Source organism: Chamaea fasciata, unplaced genomic scaffold (assembly GCF_029207755.1).
Source record: "Chamaea fasciata isolate MVZ Bird 193981 ecotype frontalis unplaced genomic scaffold, bChaFas1.0.hap1 SCAF_5, whole genome shotgun sequence".
Lineage (NCBI taxonomy): Eukaryota > Metazoa > Chordata > Aves > Passeriformes > Sylviidae > Chamaea > Chamaea fasciata.
In genome coordinates this window covers 20,716,495-20,735,098 of record NW_027094090.1, presented here as the reverse complement: position 1 = coordinate 20,735,098, position 18,604 = coordinate 20,716,495, and the positions used below count along the sequence as shown (strand labels likewise).

General features: G+C 35.8%; 1 long non-coding RNA gene across 3 annotated transcripts; it reads right to left on the bottom strand.

Moving 5' to 3' along the window:
• Positions 1-241: 241 nt before the first annotated feature.
• LOC136290141 (uncharacterized) lies at positions 242-14,671 on the bottom strand. 3 transcript variants are annotated; one of them, XR_010720995.1, is made up of 5 exons: positions 14,113-14,671; positions 5,156-5,242; positions 4,756-5,057; positions 4,158-4,294; positions 242-2,178 (listed from the first exon to the last, which is right to left on the bottom strand). It is a non-coding gene; the product is annotated as an uncharacterized lncRNA (long non-coding RNA). The 3 variants fall into 3 exon arrangements; XR_010720997.1 differs by having other exon boundaries at positions 14,292-14,671; XR_010720996.1 differs by lacking the exon at positions 242-2,178 and adding an exon at positions 3,311-4,063.
• Positions 14,672-18,604: the final 3,933 nt, after the last annotated feature.

Genomic DNA, 18,604 nt, shown 5'->3' with positions numbered 1-18,604 from the left:
GCAGATCCTCCTGGAAGATATGTCAAAACATAAGAAAGAGCGGTGGTTAGTGACAGCCAACATGGCTCCACTGAGGAAAATTGTGACAGGTTAATCTGGTGGCCTTCTATGGTAAAGTGATTATATCAAAGAGAAAAGTCACTTGGACTTCTGTAAGGCCTTTGATATAGGCCCCCACAACATTCTTATCACTAAATTGGAGAGATGTTGTTTTGATGAATGAACTGTTAGGCGAGTAAGGAGTTGGCTGGATGGCCACATGCAAAGAATTACAGTCAATGGCTCAATGTCAAAGCCAAAACATATAAGGAGTGGTGTCTTTCAGGGGTGCTGAAATACTTCTTAATACCTTCAGCAGTGACAGAGACAGTGGGATTGAGCACTCGCAGCGAATTTGCTGATGACACCAAGGTGAGTGGTGCAGTTCGTTCACTTAAGGGAAAGGATGCCAGAGAGATCTTGACATGTTTGAGAAATGAATCTGTGTGAAATCTCACAGAGTTCAACGAGGTCAAGTGCAAGATCCTGCACCTAGTCTGGGCCAATGTACAATATTCATGCAGGCTGGAGAATGAATGGGTTGGTAGTAAGCCTGCAGAGCAAAACTTGGGGATACTGATGGATGACCCAAAAATGTGCCCTTGCAGCCCAGGAAGGGGCTGCATCATGAGAAGAGTGACCAGAAGTTCAAGGCAGGTGGTTCTGCCCCTCTATTCCTTGTTGGTGAGTCTCCTTGTGGAGTACTGTTTTCACTCGGGGGTCTCCAGTACAAGAAAGATATGTGCCCATTAGAATGGGTCAGAGGAGGGCCACAAAAGTGTTCAAAGAGCTGGAACACTTCTCTGATTAGGAAAGGCAGACAGGGAGGGAGATGCCTGGAGAAGATTCTGGAGTAAGCTTGTTGCAACCTTTCAGCACTTGGAACAGTTTTCTAAGTCTGCAGTGGCAGAACAAGGGACAGTGGTTTTAAACTGAAAGAGGGTAGCTTTAGTTTGGACATACAAAAAAATTATTACAACGAGAGTTGGTGAGATGCTGGAATACGATGCCCAAAAATGTTGTGGGTGTCCCATCATTTGAAGTGGTGGGTCATGTTGGGTGGGGCTTTGAACAGTAACTTCTCTTGTCCCTCTAGATCAGCAGCAATTTACAACAGGAAAAGGGATTTTGGTAGTAAAGAAATAACAGACAATTACCAAAATTCAGTTTTGAATGTTCAAAGCAAATTGCAAAAAGTAGAATCACAACAGAGGTTGCAGATAGGTGTCAGAATTAGTAAAGAAAATCATGAATCTGGAAGCCATTACCACAAAAGGGCATACAGCAATGAGGTATTTTCTGTACTTTACAACATTGCTGCATTTTGCAGGCTTTTTATTTATTGCTGCTTACTTTGTTATTTCTACACTATCAACTGTCATATTGCTTTGTTTCTAACCTGCACCTCATGCGTGAATCATACAGATTATTATTTAGAGTAGTGTTTATATTCTGAGGAAAGTTAGAGTACAGTCATTCAAAGTCTCACAAAGACTAGGATGCAATACAGCACAAAACATTGAAAGAAACTGGTTGATTCAACCTAAAGATGTCTTCTACCTTTTGAGAGTTATATCCTAGATCAACTCCCTTCTCACTTTTCAAAGGGTGTGATGAACATGTTTTCTTTCCATGTGATGCCCATTGCCAAATTTCCCTAAACTCCTACTGGAAATAGCTACTTTTTAGGGGTTTTAAACCTAGTAATGGCTCTGGGTTTTCGTACTTTCTTATGTGATTTTTTTCTACACTTACATGTTTCTCTGTCTTCTCTCTTCTTTCCTGGCACCATTTCTGTTGTTGGTCATTCAAAGAAAACACTGTGGTCCAGACCAGTCATCATGTTTGAGCTCTGAATTAAAAACCTTATGCAGTTCCATGCAAAATTATTACATATTTTTAGGAATTTATACATACATTATATTATTTAGAAACATTTGATGAGGTAAACCCAAGAAGTCTCCTCCCTCAAGTCCATAGTTCCAGAACTGCTCTACTGATCATGTAGTTTAGATGACATCAGGTAACAAGGTGTGGTGACTATGGGAGGGGGGGGTGGGTCTTCTTAACTGTGAGGATAAATAGCTGGAAATCCAGTGTGATCTCAGTCTGCGAATTCCAAACATTTAATCTGGGAGCCTGGAATGAGAAAAGAATCACTCAAAGGATGGAATGAAACCTATTAATTGCTGATGTTGTGAATCAGAGAAATAGGAGAGTATTTTACATTCTTCTTCATTAGAACTTTAAAGCTGAGCCAAGAGCCATTGTATTCCAGTGAACACAATAGCTGGATAAGATAGTTAGCAGATACTTAATTAGAAAACACCATTAATTTTGAGCAACTGTGATGAGTCAGCTGCCTGTACATTGCTGCACTTTAAAAGTAATCCAGGTTCTGAATCAACATCTAACAGTTCAGGAACTTTCCGCATATAGCCATATAAACATATATATGTGTGTATATATATATATATGTAATCTGAGTTATATGCTTCTTGGAGGAATTTGTACTCTCATAGTCTTGGACTTCATAGAGGTTCATGAATCACAAATTTGCTTGAGAATTAATCTTGCAATAGTGAGTGAAAAGAAAACAGACAAGCAGAGAAAGCTCAGACTAAATGAAACTGGCATTACAAAACATGAACAAGTTCATCTCCATGATGGAAAATAGAAGCAATCTCACATCAGAATCATATGAATAATTAATTCACCTTTCATTAAAGAACATACTCTGAACTAAAAAAATATGTGAAGTGGTATGTTACCTTCACTTAGAAAACATTTTTTGTTGGCATGATTGAACTACTGAACTAAAGTCTTAAAAGAGAGAATGCCCTGCTATTAATCTTTAATAAGCCACGCCAAATAAGAAAGCTGTAATTTAACAGGCTACAGCAAATAATTCCACATAATTTTGGATGTTATATAACTTTAATTTATTGAGAAAATATTGTCAATAAAAATGGCAGACTGTTAGTACTGTATACAAGGATGCTAGTTTAGAAAATTGTGACTGAAATTTGGCAAATGCTGGCAAAGAAACTCACTTTCCATTGCCAAAAGTATTATATTTTTTCTGTGTTGCAATACTTTCATACAATTGAACAAATCAATTACATTTAACTTGGTTTCATGGTCCTTTTATGACACTATGTATTGCAATGACCTCAATATAATCAAGTCTGATTTTATAAACATAGTACAAAATCACTCCTTCCATTAGTCATAGATACAAGTAAAAATTTGTGTTAATTTTCAACTTGCCTGAAAGAAACTGAGACTTAGAGTAATCAAAGTGAAAAAGGACCCATCCAAATCCAAGAAGTACTAATTTCTATAGGTACATTAATAAAATAAATACAGAACCATGCTTTCTGTATTGAAAACATGAATATAACTTTACTTATCTGCACTTAATTAGTAGACACCGGAAATGTACGGGTAGAAAAATAATGGAGCAGGGTCTATTCAATATGATCAGATACTTTTTTGCCTATATTATGCTTATATATTTGCCTATATATGTTTCTATAAAAATGTTTTAATATATTACACTTAAAAGAAGTTATTCATGACAGCTAATGTATGCAGACAGGAAGAAGGGTACTAAAGTGAAGATACAAGGCACAACTGTCATTTTAGTTAATTTATTGAAGTAAGTCATTGCATTAGGCAAAAGGTTTGGACTCAGGAGCCCTATCACTGCTTTCCTCTGTTATTTAGGCATGTCACCTATTTTGTATACATGTTTGATTTTTCAGTTCTTTAAGCACAAACCAATTGTTGTTTGACAGTTACACAGTTCATTAATACAGAAGAAAAACATATCTCTTCATCCAGATAGATTCCAAATGTTAATTGCAGCAGATTTTAATGTTATTTTGCTGATTTTTAAACTCTAGCTCACTCCTCTGAAGCCTCTGAAGAGGAAAAAAGGTTGGGTCTAACAATTTCTTTCCCTTCAAACTGATTATTCAATTTGTTCCAGCAAAGTTATTGTCAGGGATAAGCTGGTCTCCTGTAGGAAGCAATAATTGAAAGTAAACATTGAACAGGAACTAAAATAAGAAAGGGAAAAAAAAAAAAAAAAGGCACAAAACCAACATACTTACTGCAAATAAATAACTATTCCTGCAGCCTTGAATTTATCTTTGTACATCCTTCATTGTTATTGTATGGTATGTTTTTTTATTTCTTCTTCAAATAATACAACTATTTTTGTGCAATATTGCACGGAAATTTATCCTCCCTGAATAAAAAAACATTATTTTAAGAGAACACATTCTATAGGCAGGTTTGAACTCACAAAATTTGTCTGTATTATCTATGTTATGGTGATCCTTTTTATGTGAAATTACCACAGACGGAAAATAAGATCTGCCTATCAGAATCTGAAATCTCTACAGAAAAAACCTAAACTTCTGAGTTTTCAGATGTTTTTCTGAGTTCCCTCTCCTTCTCTTCCCATTATTTATATGGAATATTTTGAACGATATTTAAGGCCAGAACATAGAGCTATAATGCAGCCATACAACATGAGAGAATGTATGTTTTGAAAAATTTAGTGAAAAATATATTGGATAACAAAATAGGTGTAATGATATTAATTTAAGGAATTACTTTAAAAACTGAGATCCTGTGTGTGTAATAAACCCAGGTTTCCATGACAAAAGGCTGAAGATAAGCTCTAGTAAAATATACTGGTCTTACCTGTAAGAATTCACTACATGCTCTCGTAAAAAAGTCCTTTTCCAGCTCTCTCTTGTAGCCCCCATTAGATACTGGAAGGCTGCCTTAAGATCTCCCCAGACTGCTCTACTTCAGTGTGAGCAACACCAGTTCTCTCGGCCTGTTTTCACAGGACAGGTTCTCCAGCCCTCGGATCATCTTGGTGGCTCTCTGGACTTGTTCCAATAGGCTCAAATCCTTCAGCTGGGAACCCCAGATTTGGACACAGGATTCAGGGTGGGGTTTCATGAGAGCAGACTCGAGGGAGAGAATAACCCTGGGAACTGAAGAATAGAGAAACAAAGAACCAAAGACACCCTGAGTGAATCCAAAACCCTGGCCCTGGACTGAGCATCACTAGGCTAGAAAGAGCTGTGCTGACCTGCCAGACTTTCCTCCTGAAATGCTTATCTGTCCCCTGTGGGACAGGGGAGTTGTACCAGGAACCACTGTGGTAACCTGTGCAAACCTGTGTTTAGGCGAAATGAATGAAAAGAAAAAAAATCCACTAAATCATCATGGAAACTGCCATCTGCTTGTCTTGAAGGTTTTCCCTACTCCTGATCAAAGTTTTTAGTGGAAAACAAGTCTTGGTTCAACGTCTAAGTTTTATAGACAATGAAGAAAACTCAAAGAAATGTTTGTAAAAACATTACACTCATTATGCATAAGTACTGATATATTGGTATGTTGTCACAGTATTTCAGTGTCTTATGAAGGGTTGTAGCAAAAGGTGAAAACAGTACCACAAATAAAATTGATGCACTTTTAGAGCAAAGATATAAGGGAAGAAGAGAAATTAGCATATTTTGAATTTTCCATAAAATCACTAGGCAGTAACTGTGAGAATGTTCTTTAATGACTTTACCATAGGCTACAAGAAACATTTTTAGTATCTCTAATACATTTGAAATAATTGTAAGGCTTTTTATTTAAACTAACATAAAGTAAACATAAAGCTTTAAATTCAAATTAATTTAATTTCAAATAGATATTTTAATTGATTCTGTGACAGTGTCATAGGCAAATGTATTAGGCACAATATACTAGCATAATGAAACAGTGATCTCTGCCTAATGAAACAGACAACCCTTGCCTTTTTCTTTACTTTCAATACTCCTGTATGATCACGTATGTAGCCTTTGGGGTTCTTACATTGTTTTCATCAGAAAACATGATACTGTCCTCTCCTCAGTTTAAGTCCAATATGGTCAAATCTGAGCTTTTTTCCTTCAAAATCTGCATACCCCATGGTTAGATATTAATCTGTACTGGTGATAGAAACATGGACATTGCCACTCAGACCCACAAAGCAGGCTCACCTAAGATGCTTCTATTCTTTTCCTGTGCATGTCCACTCCCATATCCTACTCTATCTTCGGCCTTTTCCTGACTTGTTCTTTTTCATTGAAAAGAGGTTCAAACCTTCTCTTGTCTTTAGGATTCATTGTAGCTCTACTCTTCACTGTTCAGTCTCTCGTCTCTGTCAGCATCATTGCCACATGTACCAAATTTTTGTTCATATTTCCTCTTCCAATACCCCAGCCTGGTTATAAATACCTTTCCTTTTACCTAAAGTTCACTCTATACTACAATTAGCTATGAGTTTTAGCCTCATATTTTTCAATTTTTTTAGTTTTAAGAACAACTCTATTGAACTCAGGGTTTACTTTGATTTTAGAGACTTTTGTCATGATTTTTGAGAATCACCAGTTTCTTGGTTTGCTTTTCACTGTATAGACATACAGTGGATGATATTCCAAATAGATCATGCTTTTTAAATCTTAAAGAGAAGGTCATCATGCTTCTGAAGAAAAAAATTCCAAGAACAAGCTTATGAATCTTGGTAGTTTTAATTTAAAAGACAAAATTTATCCTAAGATTGCAGTAATTATCAATTACTTTTTTTCCCCCTTTTACATTATTTTTCTTCAGTTTTGTTCAAATGTTTCATTCTTTTTCCTTGATTTTTACCTTTTCAGATATCATCTTATGATGCATAATTGACACCCTGCAGAGATCACTTAGAACACAACATAATCATTAATACAATTAGTCAGATAGATTGAAAGGTAGAATGTCTTTTCATTTATGCTCTGTATTCAAACAGATAGCAAGCATCCTCATGATGATCTTAATGGCGATAAATGAAAACTAAGGTGCTTTTTTTCAGCTGTCTTATTCTGATTAAAGATAACCGAAGACGCAGGGGAACCCCGATAATGAAGGGAAGTTGGCAAAGCAAACGCAGATCCAACTAATATGATCAATGCTACATTTCTCTCTGTATTGTGTGAAAGATGGCAGGTTTTATATACTCTACATAGTTTACAGTTACAGGTGAATTCTTACTGGCATACAGAGCAGGGAAGAGTCCAAACACTCATTGTTTAACAAACTTTTTAATGCAGCTACTGTGTCCACACCAATTACTATACTTGCTAACTACTATAAAACCCTTTGACCCTTGCTAACACCTTAAGCTATAATTCTAACTGCACCACACTCCTGGCACTGAATTTCTATCTGAGCCACAAACCCCTACAGGCCTCAGTGCCATGGCCTGGAGGCCTCAGCAATAAGGCTCAGTCCGGATGATTCGACTACAGCTTATCTCCTACAGATAACAAACCAATTCCTATGCTTAATAGCTGGATTTATGCAAACATAGGGATACCAATGCAGGCAAAAATAAAGGAAACTGGAAATATGGTAAAGTACTCAGGGAAAAGAAAAGCAAGAAAATTAAAACTCAAGCAATCAATCTACACTGAAAATTTTGCCCCAGGAAATGACTGTGTTCACAGACTGTGAACCACTAGTTTTCTTTCAAAACAACTACACATAGTGTATGGATAAGTACTTTGAAATGAAAAAGCAGTGTTTTTCCCAGAATCTTTGAAAAGATGAGAGTGATTCTAGAATAATCCAGAGAAAAGTAAGAAATATTAAGACAAAAATAACTAGTCAGGAATCACTGACCACTAAATCTATGTTGTATAACTATATAGAATAGTACCCCTTGGATAGTTACTAGATACGATAAAAGTCATGATGTATTATCATCTATCAAGTTTTAAGGGAAAACCCCCATTGTATAACATAGCATAATGAAATAACACTGAAATAAATGAAATCAATATGAAACAGGTTTCAGAAAAGAAAATTATAAGAAAAAGTATAAAAGAACAATTATAAGAAGAGGAGGAAAATAAGCAAAAACTTGAAAGAAATACACTGAATGTATCAGAGTTAATCACCACTTGTGGGTTAACATGCACCATGCAGCTGTCTGCTTACCACTGCCTCACGCCATGGAGATGAGGAGGAGAAGTAGAAGGGCAAAAATAAGAAAAATCATGTGTTGAGATAAAGACAAAGTAGTAGGTAATGCAAAAGTCTCAGACCCAAGCAAAGCAAAACAAGGAATTAATTCACCACTTCCCAAGGGCAGGCAGGTGTTCAGGCATCCCCAGGAAGGGCAGGGCACCATCATGGTGACTTGGGAAGGCAAGCACTGTGACTGCCAACACCCCTCCTTCTTCCCCTAGCTTTTATTTCTGAGCATGATGCCATATGGGAGAGAATATCCCTTGGGTCAGTTGAGAACAGCTGTGCCCCCTCCCAAATTCTTGTGCATCCCCCAGCCTCCTTGCTGGAGGAGTGGTCTGTGAAGCAGAAAAAACCTTGATGTTGTGCCGAACTGCTCAGCAGCAACTAAAACATCCCTGTGTTATCAACAGAGTTTTCAGCACAAATAAAAACCCGAGTCCCATATCTACTATAAAGAATATTAACCCTGTCCCAGCCCAAACCAGTTTGTCATCTAACAATCACATAAAATAAGAAGGAATATTTACTGTTTTCAGAAAAAATAAAAGAGCATGTTAACAGAGGGGAAAAAAGACAGGGTGGTAAGCAGAATGTGATGTTATAAGGTATGTCATGAGTATACATTCAGTGTTGATAAAAAAAAATAAAAATCATTGAAATATGGAATATTTTGGGTTGGAAAGGAAGTTTAAATGTAATCTGCTCCAACCCCTCCCTCCCAAAATGAACAGAAACATCTTCAACCAGATTAATTTTCTGAGGCCCAATGCAACCTGACCTCAAATGTTTCCAGGAATGAGGCATGTACCACCTCTCTGGACAGCCAAGACAGCTAGATAAATTGTGTCCTTTGTGATGAGCACCACTTATACAGGAATTGAAAAAGGTAAGAATATTGCCAGAGGGCCAGAAATGGTTAAATGAATTTCCTATTGGATTTCCACAGGTTGTTGGAAGCCAGAAGATGAGGTACTGTATTGATTCAAAATCTTCACATTCAAAAAAGCAAACTCATAAAGGCTGTGAAAAATAAAACCTTTTTCTTTGGGAAAATACCTCTCAGAGAAAAAAGAAAAATTCCTCCACAAATAATGGGAGAAAAAAAAGTTGTTAAACACCACTTTGTCACACCTAAGTGACCTATGGTCTAAAAACTTCTGATCTTATTTAGCTGGTATTTTTCTTAATCATGAAGCCTTCAAAACTCTTGATTTTAAATATTTAAGCCACCTACCACACATATACAATATACAATACCTGTAAGGATACAACTGACACCAATCACTGTGACACTATTAATTCATAGCCAAAGGAAATAAATTAATCAAACAAACAAAAAACCAACCCCACCCAGCCCCTCCAAATATGCATATTCATTAACTATTCATTAGAAAATATTCCTGTTAGTCTGCATAAAAAAAGCTTCTAAATCCTACAGGTGATATCACATCTTCAAAACATTGCCAAGTGTGGCTTTCTCCTCTTGCTAAGTAGAGGTGGTAGCACAGAAAAATGCAGTCCTAATCTCAGCATGAGCAATTTCACTGCATTGACTTCAGACATGGCAAATACTGAGGCTGAAAAGAAAAATTATGCTGGTGGTTATTCATACAAGGAGTAATCAGTTGTCCTTTTCAGAAAAGAAAGATTTTAATTCTTGTTCTACATTCACTGCTTGACTCAATACCTTAATTGAACCAACTAAGAAGAATGAACAAATCTTTCAGACAAGGATGTGTGCAGAACAATAATTTACTAACACCTTTATCAGTAGAAAATTAGAGGGAAAAATTTAAGAAAGTCAGTGGATAAATTTTCCAATCTCTTCTGAAAGTCTGCTACTAAACAAAATGTAACATTAACAAGTGAAGGTTTTTCATAATCACAGCAAATTTTAACTGGAAAAGCATAAGAACTTATTCAAAATCCATTAAGAAGCTAAGGGACAAAATGAGGCTTCAGAAATTAAAAACATCTTTAGATAAACTGAGTCAAAGAACATCAAAACATAATTAAAGAATAAATAAGTGAGAAAAAGCTAGGAATTTTTAAATGAAGTTATTGTGCAGAAATTAGATCTTATTTCAAAAAAAGTCCCTTTGAATAGATAGGAGAAACAGTGCTTCATCAGATGTAGATGTATCTATGCAACTCTGTACAGAGAGAGCTTGTTATAAAAAGTGTCAGATTTTTTTAAAAATCTTTTTTAATAATTAAAGAAAAATCAGAAACTAAAATGAAGGCAAGTACTCAATTGATCATTTCAAGTCTGAATATAGCCTACACATGGATGGGTAAATATCTCAGAACACAATATATAATAATACTTGGAGGAATTATTAGGAAGTTGCTCCTGTTTTTCTTTGTGATTAAATAATACATTAAATAATTTGGCAGTTTCAGAAATAGGCCAGTCTTTCCCTCTTTTAATATAGAAGCTGAGAAAAAGATTAGTGAAGATTAAAAAAGGAAATCTTAAACAGAAATACAAAAGAAAAGAAATATATTATATAATATAAATATGAAAGAGAAATATATAAGATAAGGAAAGGTGGTGGGTAACACTGGTTTGGTTGCTTTTGGTTTATCTGTTCTTTATTAACACTAATTTTTTTCCCACCAGTAATCTTTTACCACTTTTGTTTATAGGGAAAGATTTTATGTTATTAAATGTTTTAACCAGGTATTCTGAATTAAAAAATAAATCCACAGATTTGTGCAGAGAAACTGTTTGCTTGGCCCTGCCTGAATATCAGGCACCCACCAAAGCTGCTCTTTGTCAGCTGTACAGGGGAGAGAAAATACAAGGTTGAGGCCAGGACAGGGAAAGATCTTCACTAATTACCAACATGGGGAAAAATGGACTCAGCTTGGGGAAATTAGTTTAATTTATTGTCAATCAAATCAAAGTAGGTTAATGAAAATTAAAACACCTTCACTTCACCTCTCCCTTCTTCCCAGGCTGAGCTTTACTCCTGATTTCTCTCTCACTTCCTCACAGTGGCAGAGGAGGGTGGGAAATATGGTCTGAGGTCAGTTACCTACTGTTCCTTCGTTATTACGGGGAATACTCCTCAAACTCTCCCCCTGCTGCAGTATGGTGTCCCTTTTATAGGAGACAGATCTCAATGAACTTCTGTGCGAGTTCTTCCCATGGACTACAGTTCTTTACATACTGCTCCAGTGTGGATCTCCCACAGGGTCACAAGTCCTGCTCTCAAACCTGCTCCAGTATGGGCTCCTCTCTCCATGGGCCCAGAGGTCCTGACTTGACCCTGGTCCAGCATCAGCTTCCCACAGGGTCACAGCCTCCTTTGGGTGTCCACCTCTTACAGAATGGGCTTCTCCACATGCTGCAGGAGGAATCTCTTCTCCTGGTTGGGCTGCAGGAGCACAGCTGCTTCACCATGGCCTGCAGGGTGGTAGTGAAGAATTTCCCCCTCTTTCTTCACTGACCTTGGTGTCTCTAGAGTTGTTTCTCTCTCACTCATACATTCTCACTCCTCTCTTCTCTGGCTGCAGTTGTTGTTGCCATTGCACTAGGGTTTTTTCCCCTTCTCACATGTGTTATCCCAGAGTTGCTACCACCATCACTGATGGGCTTGACCTTGGCCAGTGGCAGGTCTGTCTTGGAGCTGGCTGGCATTGACTATGTCAGACATGGGGGAAGCTTCTGGCAACTTCTCACAGAAGCCGCCCTTGTAGTCTCTACCCTTCCAAACTATGGCCATTCAAACCCAATTTAGAAACACTTGGCTTTTTGTGCCATATTTTCTGAATCTGTAAATTTACACTCTATACTTATCTAAAAAAAATTGACCTACTACGTACTTCAAAATTGTACTCATTGCAAGAGCATAGGCACAATAACTGTTCATTTTGCTAAAGAATTCCTAACACTGATTTTGATTAAGAAAAGTAATTTTCAATGTCAATAAATTTAATATTATGAGAATAAAATTGTCTCTACAGAGAAGGTTGCATTAACCCAGCCAAACGATCAAGAGGATTTTTCTCATGGGCACAAGCCTTATGTAAAATGGGATGTTCATGGCCTATTGATGCTTGAGCGTAAGATCAATAACCCTGTAAATGTTTATCTGCATAGTTCGTAGTGCTTTAGATGGACTATTCAGATGGAGCTTATAATTCAAATAGTTCTTAGACACATGGTGTTGTACAGGTTTGTCCATTGGTTTCTGTTACGTAGACTCCTAAATATCAGTACTACATTACTCTAGCCTCATTTGAGCACCTGAACCCAGACAATATTTATTCAACATAGATTCAGTCTCTGTTAATACATCCTTATTCATGACCAGAGTTTTTAGGCACAGCAGCAAAAACAATATCAGACTTCTTTTGCTGTCATCATATTGTCATGTTGCAGTAAACTCCAGATTTGGAGTGTAAGAAATAATACAGTAGTATATTTACAATATAAATTGCACATAATTCTCTGTGCACAATTTTCATGATAGAACTTGCACAATAGAGTAACTTACATAGTAGAATACAGCATAAAAGAAAGAACTTCTATATCTTTTTTTTTCATACCATGGACATGCAATATTTTTATTTCCTTCGTTCCTAAAGCTCCAATTAGGATAACTAAAATCAAATGGTAAGGTCTTATTTTGAAAAACAGATGCTCTTTCACCATAGGTTTGTGTCAAGCAAAATGCCTCTGCTGATACAAATAAATGAGAGACAACCTTGGCAGTGTTATTCGCAGCCAATATGAATATGAGCTTCTAAGAGAGACTTTTCAAGGCAAAAGAAATCTGATGAAATATATGTCTATACATTTATATCTAATATTAAAGCAGGGCTTAGAAAGGTAACTTGCCCCATTGCAGATTGCAAGTATTCATTTATATTGTTATTATGCTAAAATAAGTACTGACAATAATGTGACTTAAAATATCTCCAATGACAACAAGCAAGTATAATGGAAGAAAATATATTATTATACATCAACATTATTAAGAACTATTTGCTGCTACTTTGATAAACATATTAGTCTTTATGTGTCTTAAGTCAAAGAACTTGAAAATTAGAATCAGCAATGACAGTTATGTTCTCTCACATTATCCTCTGCTTCTCAGAAAAAGTAATAATCATAATTTTCAAATGAATATGAGAAGGTAGTATTTATGTCTTAATTGGTTCTCACTAAAATATGGGAAACTCATATCTTATAGAAAATAACAAATTCTTTAAATGTACTTTCTGTCTAAATAAGGGTGAAAATTAAAAATTTGTCAGAGGGGTTTTTTCCATTACAGAGAGAGTACAGTAATGAAAATATGTTCAATATCAATTAAGAAATAATTCAAAACCAGAAAAAACACTAAATGCTTCAAGCTTTCAAAACTTAGATACAAAATAAGATGTAAAATTTCATTGTAATCCATATGTTCCCAATGTTTCTTTTCAATGGAATCTTTTCCACTGATAAGCTAAATCCTCAGGTTCTGCTGATCTATGACTACACCATGGAGCGATGATGATTTAATCCATTGTCATCAATAAACACTAAGATGTATTTTAAACCGAATAACACAGTGACAGAACCAGCCAATATGACGTGAAGACCATAATGCAATCATTCATGAAATATGAATTACTATCTGGTATGATGAAAGCAGCTGAATCTGATATAAACAGTGAATATTTTTATTTTGTAAGGAGTATCGATGTAAGCTTATTTTCTATTTTGCAACAAAATAGTAAGCTATTTAACATCTTAGTTTTATCATTTGAAAAAGTGTTATTTTCTTATAAGCTGAAATTATAGTAAGTCATTAAAGGGTAACTTAATTTTTGTTGTAATTATTAAGCACAACCTTTTTTCAAGCAAGACATCATTTTCTATTATTTACAGTTTTTCATATTTTAGTTATTCCCATAAAATTGCCTTCTTTTAATCAGTCCTTTTGACAATCTCTATCTTTCAAATTCATGGTTAAGATTATGCTTACCTATGGTTAAGATTATGCTTACCTATGTCTTACAAATTGTCAGAATATGAAGTTCTAGTATAGGCACAATTGCGCTGATATAAAGAAAACACTCTTCAGGTGAGTTTCCTCTTAACAAGCTTTAGCTAAATAAATAGGCATCTGACCTAATGCTCCATTAAGAGAGAAATGAGCTTCTACAGAGTTATTTACATTACTGACCTCAGAAATTCATTTTAGAACAGGATGAATCACTTCCTACAGTTGTCTACATCTTTAGGAGTAGAAGACTTATCCTACAATACTAGTATAGGAGAGCTCAAATTGTGTGATTCATAACAGGTGATCTACAGTTACTCTATAAACAAAAATACTCTGAGGATTTTTTCCTGTTCAGATCAAAAAAAGTATCACTGCAGTCATATCTATACAATCTTGTCTTTCTCAAGCCTCTTCTGGATAGTAGATAGAGGGAAGCTTTGAGTCCTTTCTAAGGACAGCCTCCCTCAGTAGGAGTGGTGCCCTGTCTTATAGCAGCAATTTTTCACTGAGCAGGTGGACTCTGAAACTTCCATCCTGCCAACTGCAGACCTCCCTCTACTCCAGTCCTCTCAGCACCATGTGCTTTATACCCAAAACCAAGCTTGCAAGCCAGTTGCCTTTCCACTTGTTTGCTACCACCTCCCAGAAACCATGTAATTTGTCATGTGTTAGTCCACCTGCACTCAGTTCATTAAAAGGTAACCTGCAATCAGTTGTGTACCTAAGGACCAGGTGTTTATTGGTTCTTGTTCTAAGAGCATTCAGTGAATCAATTCAAAAAATCTGTGCAGGTTATTTTTTTTTTTAAACCATAAAGCTTTTATGTGAACAACTATATGAAAAATATGAAACCAAGACATAAAGTCAATAAAACTGTGGCAAATGGGGAGAAGTGAAACAGAGGTTGGCCATTATTTTAGAGGGAATGAAGGTGGTAAACAGGGTCAACCTGGGAGGAGAAAATAGCAAGTTGCATGATTGTGACTGTAAGGTGTACTTGTTAAGCAACCTTGTGCAAATTCAGTGGAGTTCTGTTTACAGCAGAAAAAAAATCTTTAATTTCTTTGACATTTGAATCTGATTTCACCCTTTGGCTCAGGCACCTGGGTTGCTTTCCCTAATGTTGGCAGGGGAATGATGAGAGAGGGTGGATGAGATGACTTGATGTCCAAACAACTGACATGTAGACACACAGCAGACGTAAGATTGATTTCCTAGAGAAATTGGGCTGGGGTGCCTCTCCTGCATTGTTCTTTCACTACCAGGTTTTTTGTTTTGTTTTACATTATCATGCAACTATTTATATGTTGTTAATTCACACTTTCATTGATCTGAGGTAAAAATCAGAAGCCAGCTGAGTTCCTGTGCCACAATATTCCCCTAAGGCTTTGATCTTCACAGTCTGCTTTCATGCAGCATGGAGTAAACGTTAATTGCTTATGTTTTTATATGATGCAGATTTATATTGAAATTAGAATAATATGGAATGATCAAAATGTTAACTGAGCTCTCACACTCAATGGCAATGATTTTCATAACTGTCATTCAGTCTTAGCGGTGCTCTTGTCATTACCAAAGCCCAGCTGAGGATAACTTGAATGTTCTCCTTTAAAAGAAGAGGTCCAGCATGGGCTGATAATTGGCACAGGGAGTTATGGTACGTCTTTCAAAGTTTGTGGTGAAGCATTTCTTCCAGAATAAATGAGCATGCCCTTACCACATTCTCACATTCTGATAATTTCTGCCTGTCAGAATGGTGGACTTGGAGTACAATAAAATAGTGACATGCAAACTATGTCACTATGTAATTAGGTGCGTGTTACACACAGAGGTTTAACGGTGACAAAGTTCATTGTCCAGTCAGTGAAAATTCCCTTGAGCTCTTGGTATGTTGATGATAAACCTGACAGTCAACCAGTTCAGCCAGCTGCAGTTTCTCTTGTCCTTGTTTGTGTCTGATGTTTCATTGTCTATGAGTTCCTCAATAATTTTCATCTACTCTTTAAATGGAAGCTGTGTCTAATGTTTTTTCTTTCTGTTTCTTTTTTAGGAAACACAAAGTGTGTTTCAAAGCACAAAGGGAAAACAGTGCACGTGAGTTGCACACTTTGGATAGCAGATGATTTATGAGTCTTGACAAGGCAATTTGCAGATTTTCTATTTCTGCATTCAAAATATAGTTTGTATCTAACAGGAACTCCTATTGCTATTAATTACCACGTGAAACAAAGTCATAGTTGCTGTGACATAAAATATGGAGGATTATTTTGAAAAGTACACACTTAATCATGTGTCATAGTTGAATGAATTCAGAATCAGTGTAAAGGAAATTTGATAATGATTTGCCTCAGTTTTGGTATTTAAACTGGAGCAAAATTCTGTTTCTCAGATAAGTAAAAAAAAGGGGGGTCAATAAAGGGGAAAAATAAAACATCCACAGCAAGTTAGTTAATTAAATGTATCTTGGCAGTTTCAGTCATATTTAAAGCCAACTTTGGCAGATTACAGGCCAGGACTTGCTGTATTTCTATTCTAATAATAATGTGACATAATGTAAGAGGATTGCTTCACTGGAGTATTTACTACTGAAGAGAAAATTGCTTTTATAATTATACATCCCCAATAAAATTTACAAAAATTTTGAAAACCATTAGAAAAGTCATCAACAAATTACAAGGTTTGAATTCTCTCAGTTATATGTGTACAACACTTTCATTACTGTTGAAAGGATTTAGGAACCTGCACTGTAGGATAAGTGTAGCTGATTGGAGCTGTTGTTGTAATTTGCATTGTAGCTTTTCCTGCTAAGGATTTTCTTCTTTAAATTTGTGTTTATTATAATTTTTCATTTTTAATGATTATAAAAACAAATTAAGATATCAAGTCTCTATAGAACATATGTGAAGGGGCCCCAAAAACTTCATTTCTCTCTTCTGTTATTCGCTCCATATGTAAAAACCAGTATTTCAGCCATGTAACATATTGTCTAACTCAAAGGAAGCTGGTTCTTCTATACATATACATACCCTTAAACTGCTTTGATGCTTACACTCTGTCTCCTTCTCGAATTCATCTGGTCATTAGAAAACACACTATCTTCTCAGCCAAGGAACATATTCCTCTATTACAACAAAAGCTATTAACCTGGTATAACTATCTCTAAGAATGACTTTTTATTAACACTTAAAAATATATCTGTTTTCGAAGCCATATTGTCCATACTACTTAATAACTTCTTAAATAATGACTTTGATTTTGCTTCTTAATAATTTTAAAAGTTGGGATTTGTTTTCAGGAGCCTAAGTATCAATTTAAAAAACTCAGCTGTTGTGAAAATAGAAAACTTGGTTTTGATATCATTTGCATCAGCGAGACCTATTTTCTGGCAGCAATGGCCAAATTAGTTCTTCTGCTAGGGGGGGAAAATGTAAGCAAAGAACTGTTTTAAACAGGTAATTTGCAGACAAGGAAATGCTAAATCTTCCTCTCATTCTGAAGCTGGAATAATAATGATATGTAATTTTGAAGATTATTGATTAGTGACAAAAGAATATTTACTGGTTGTGCCAGTAACATATATCCATGCAAAGAAAGGGGATTAGGTGCCACGTTTGTCTATGATGCAGAGGGATTACTGTGCTCTGAACTGCAGATCTGCTAAGCATAGAAAAGGCCACTTCTTGAGAGACATCTGTTAGTTTGGATGTTACTCAGCTTCTGTTTCCCACCAAGATCATTGCAAATGAAAGAATGGGTAAGTAATTGGCAGGAAATACTCTGCCTGAGCTATTCTTACTCTGTTGAGCATATGGCTCCATTATCTGTCACCACTTAGACCCGTTTCACTTTATTTTGTTGAAATAAATTAAATATTTCTTGACTTCTAAATGCTCAAGGGATACAAATAATTCTCATAGATAAATTTGATCAGGAGAGCTTTGTTTTGTGGGCTTCATAAGAATACTTTTTTTCTCTTAGGGCCATGAATTCAAATTAAAACAAGTATAAGAGATTTTAAAAGAATATGCTATGCTTAAAGACATTAATTCTATTTTTTTCTAACTAATGTCTCGAATTAACCTACAGCTGCCCCTTGAGACAAAAATTTTTAAAACTCCATTCAAGTACTTTTTCCCTGCTCTGTCAATTCTTGTCTAATTTTTCATGTATTCATGGCTTTATAAAATAAGAAATGAACTGCATTTTTTTTCCCCCAAACATCAAGGCAATTCACTCCAGAACTAGTTCTGTAAAGAGTGATCTAAAAAATAATTGACCACACAGAGTGTAAAATTTTAAAGGATATTAGAAGATATTCATTGCTTTGAATACATTATGGAGTGGAATACAACAGTGAAGAGCTGAAGAGATGATTAGGTCAATTAATAGTCACAGAGAATTATAACATATTTGCAATATGTCATCCTGACACGACCTTATGTACTCTTGTATTGATACAACATCACAGGGAAAGCATTATAAAGGCACCCTGT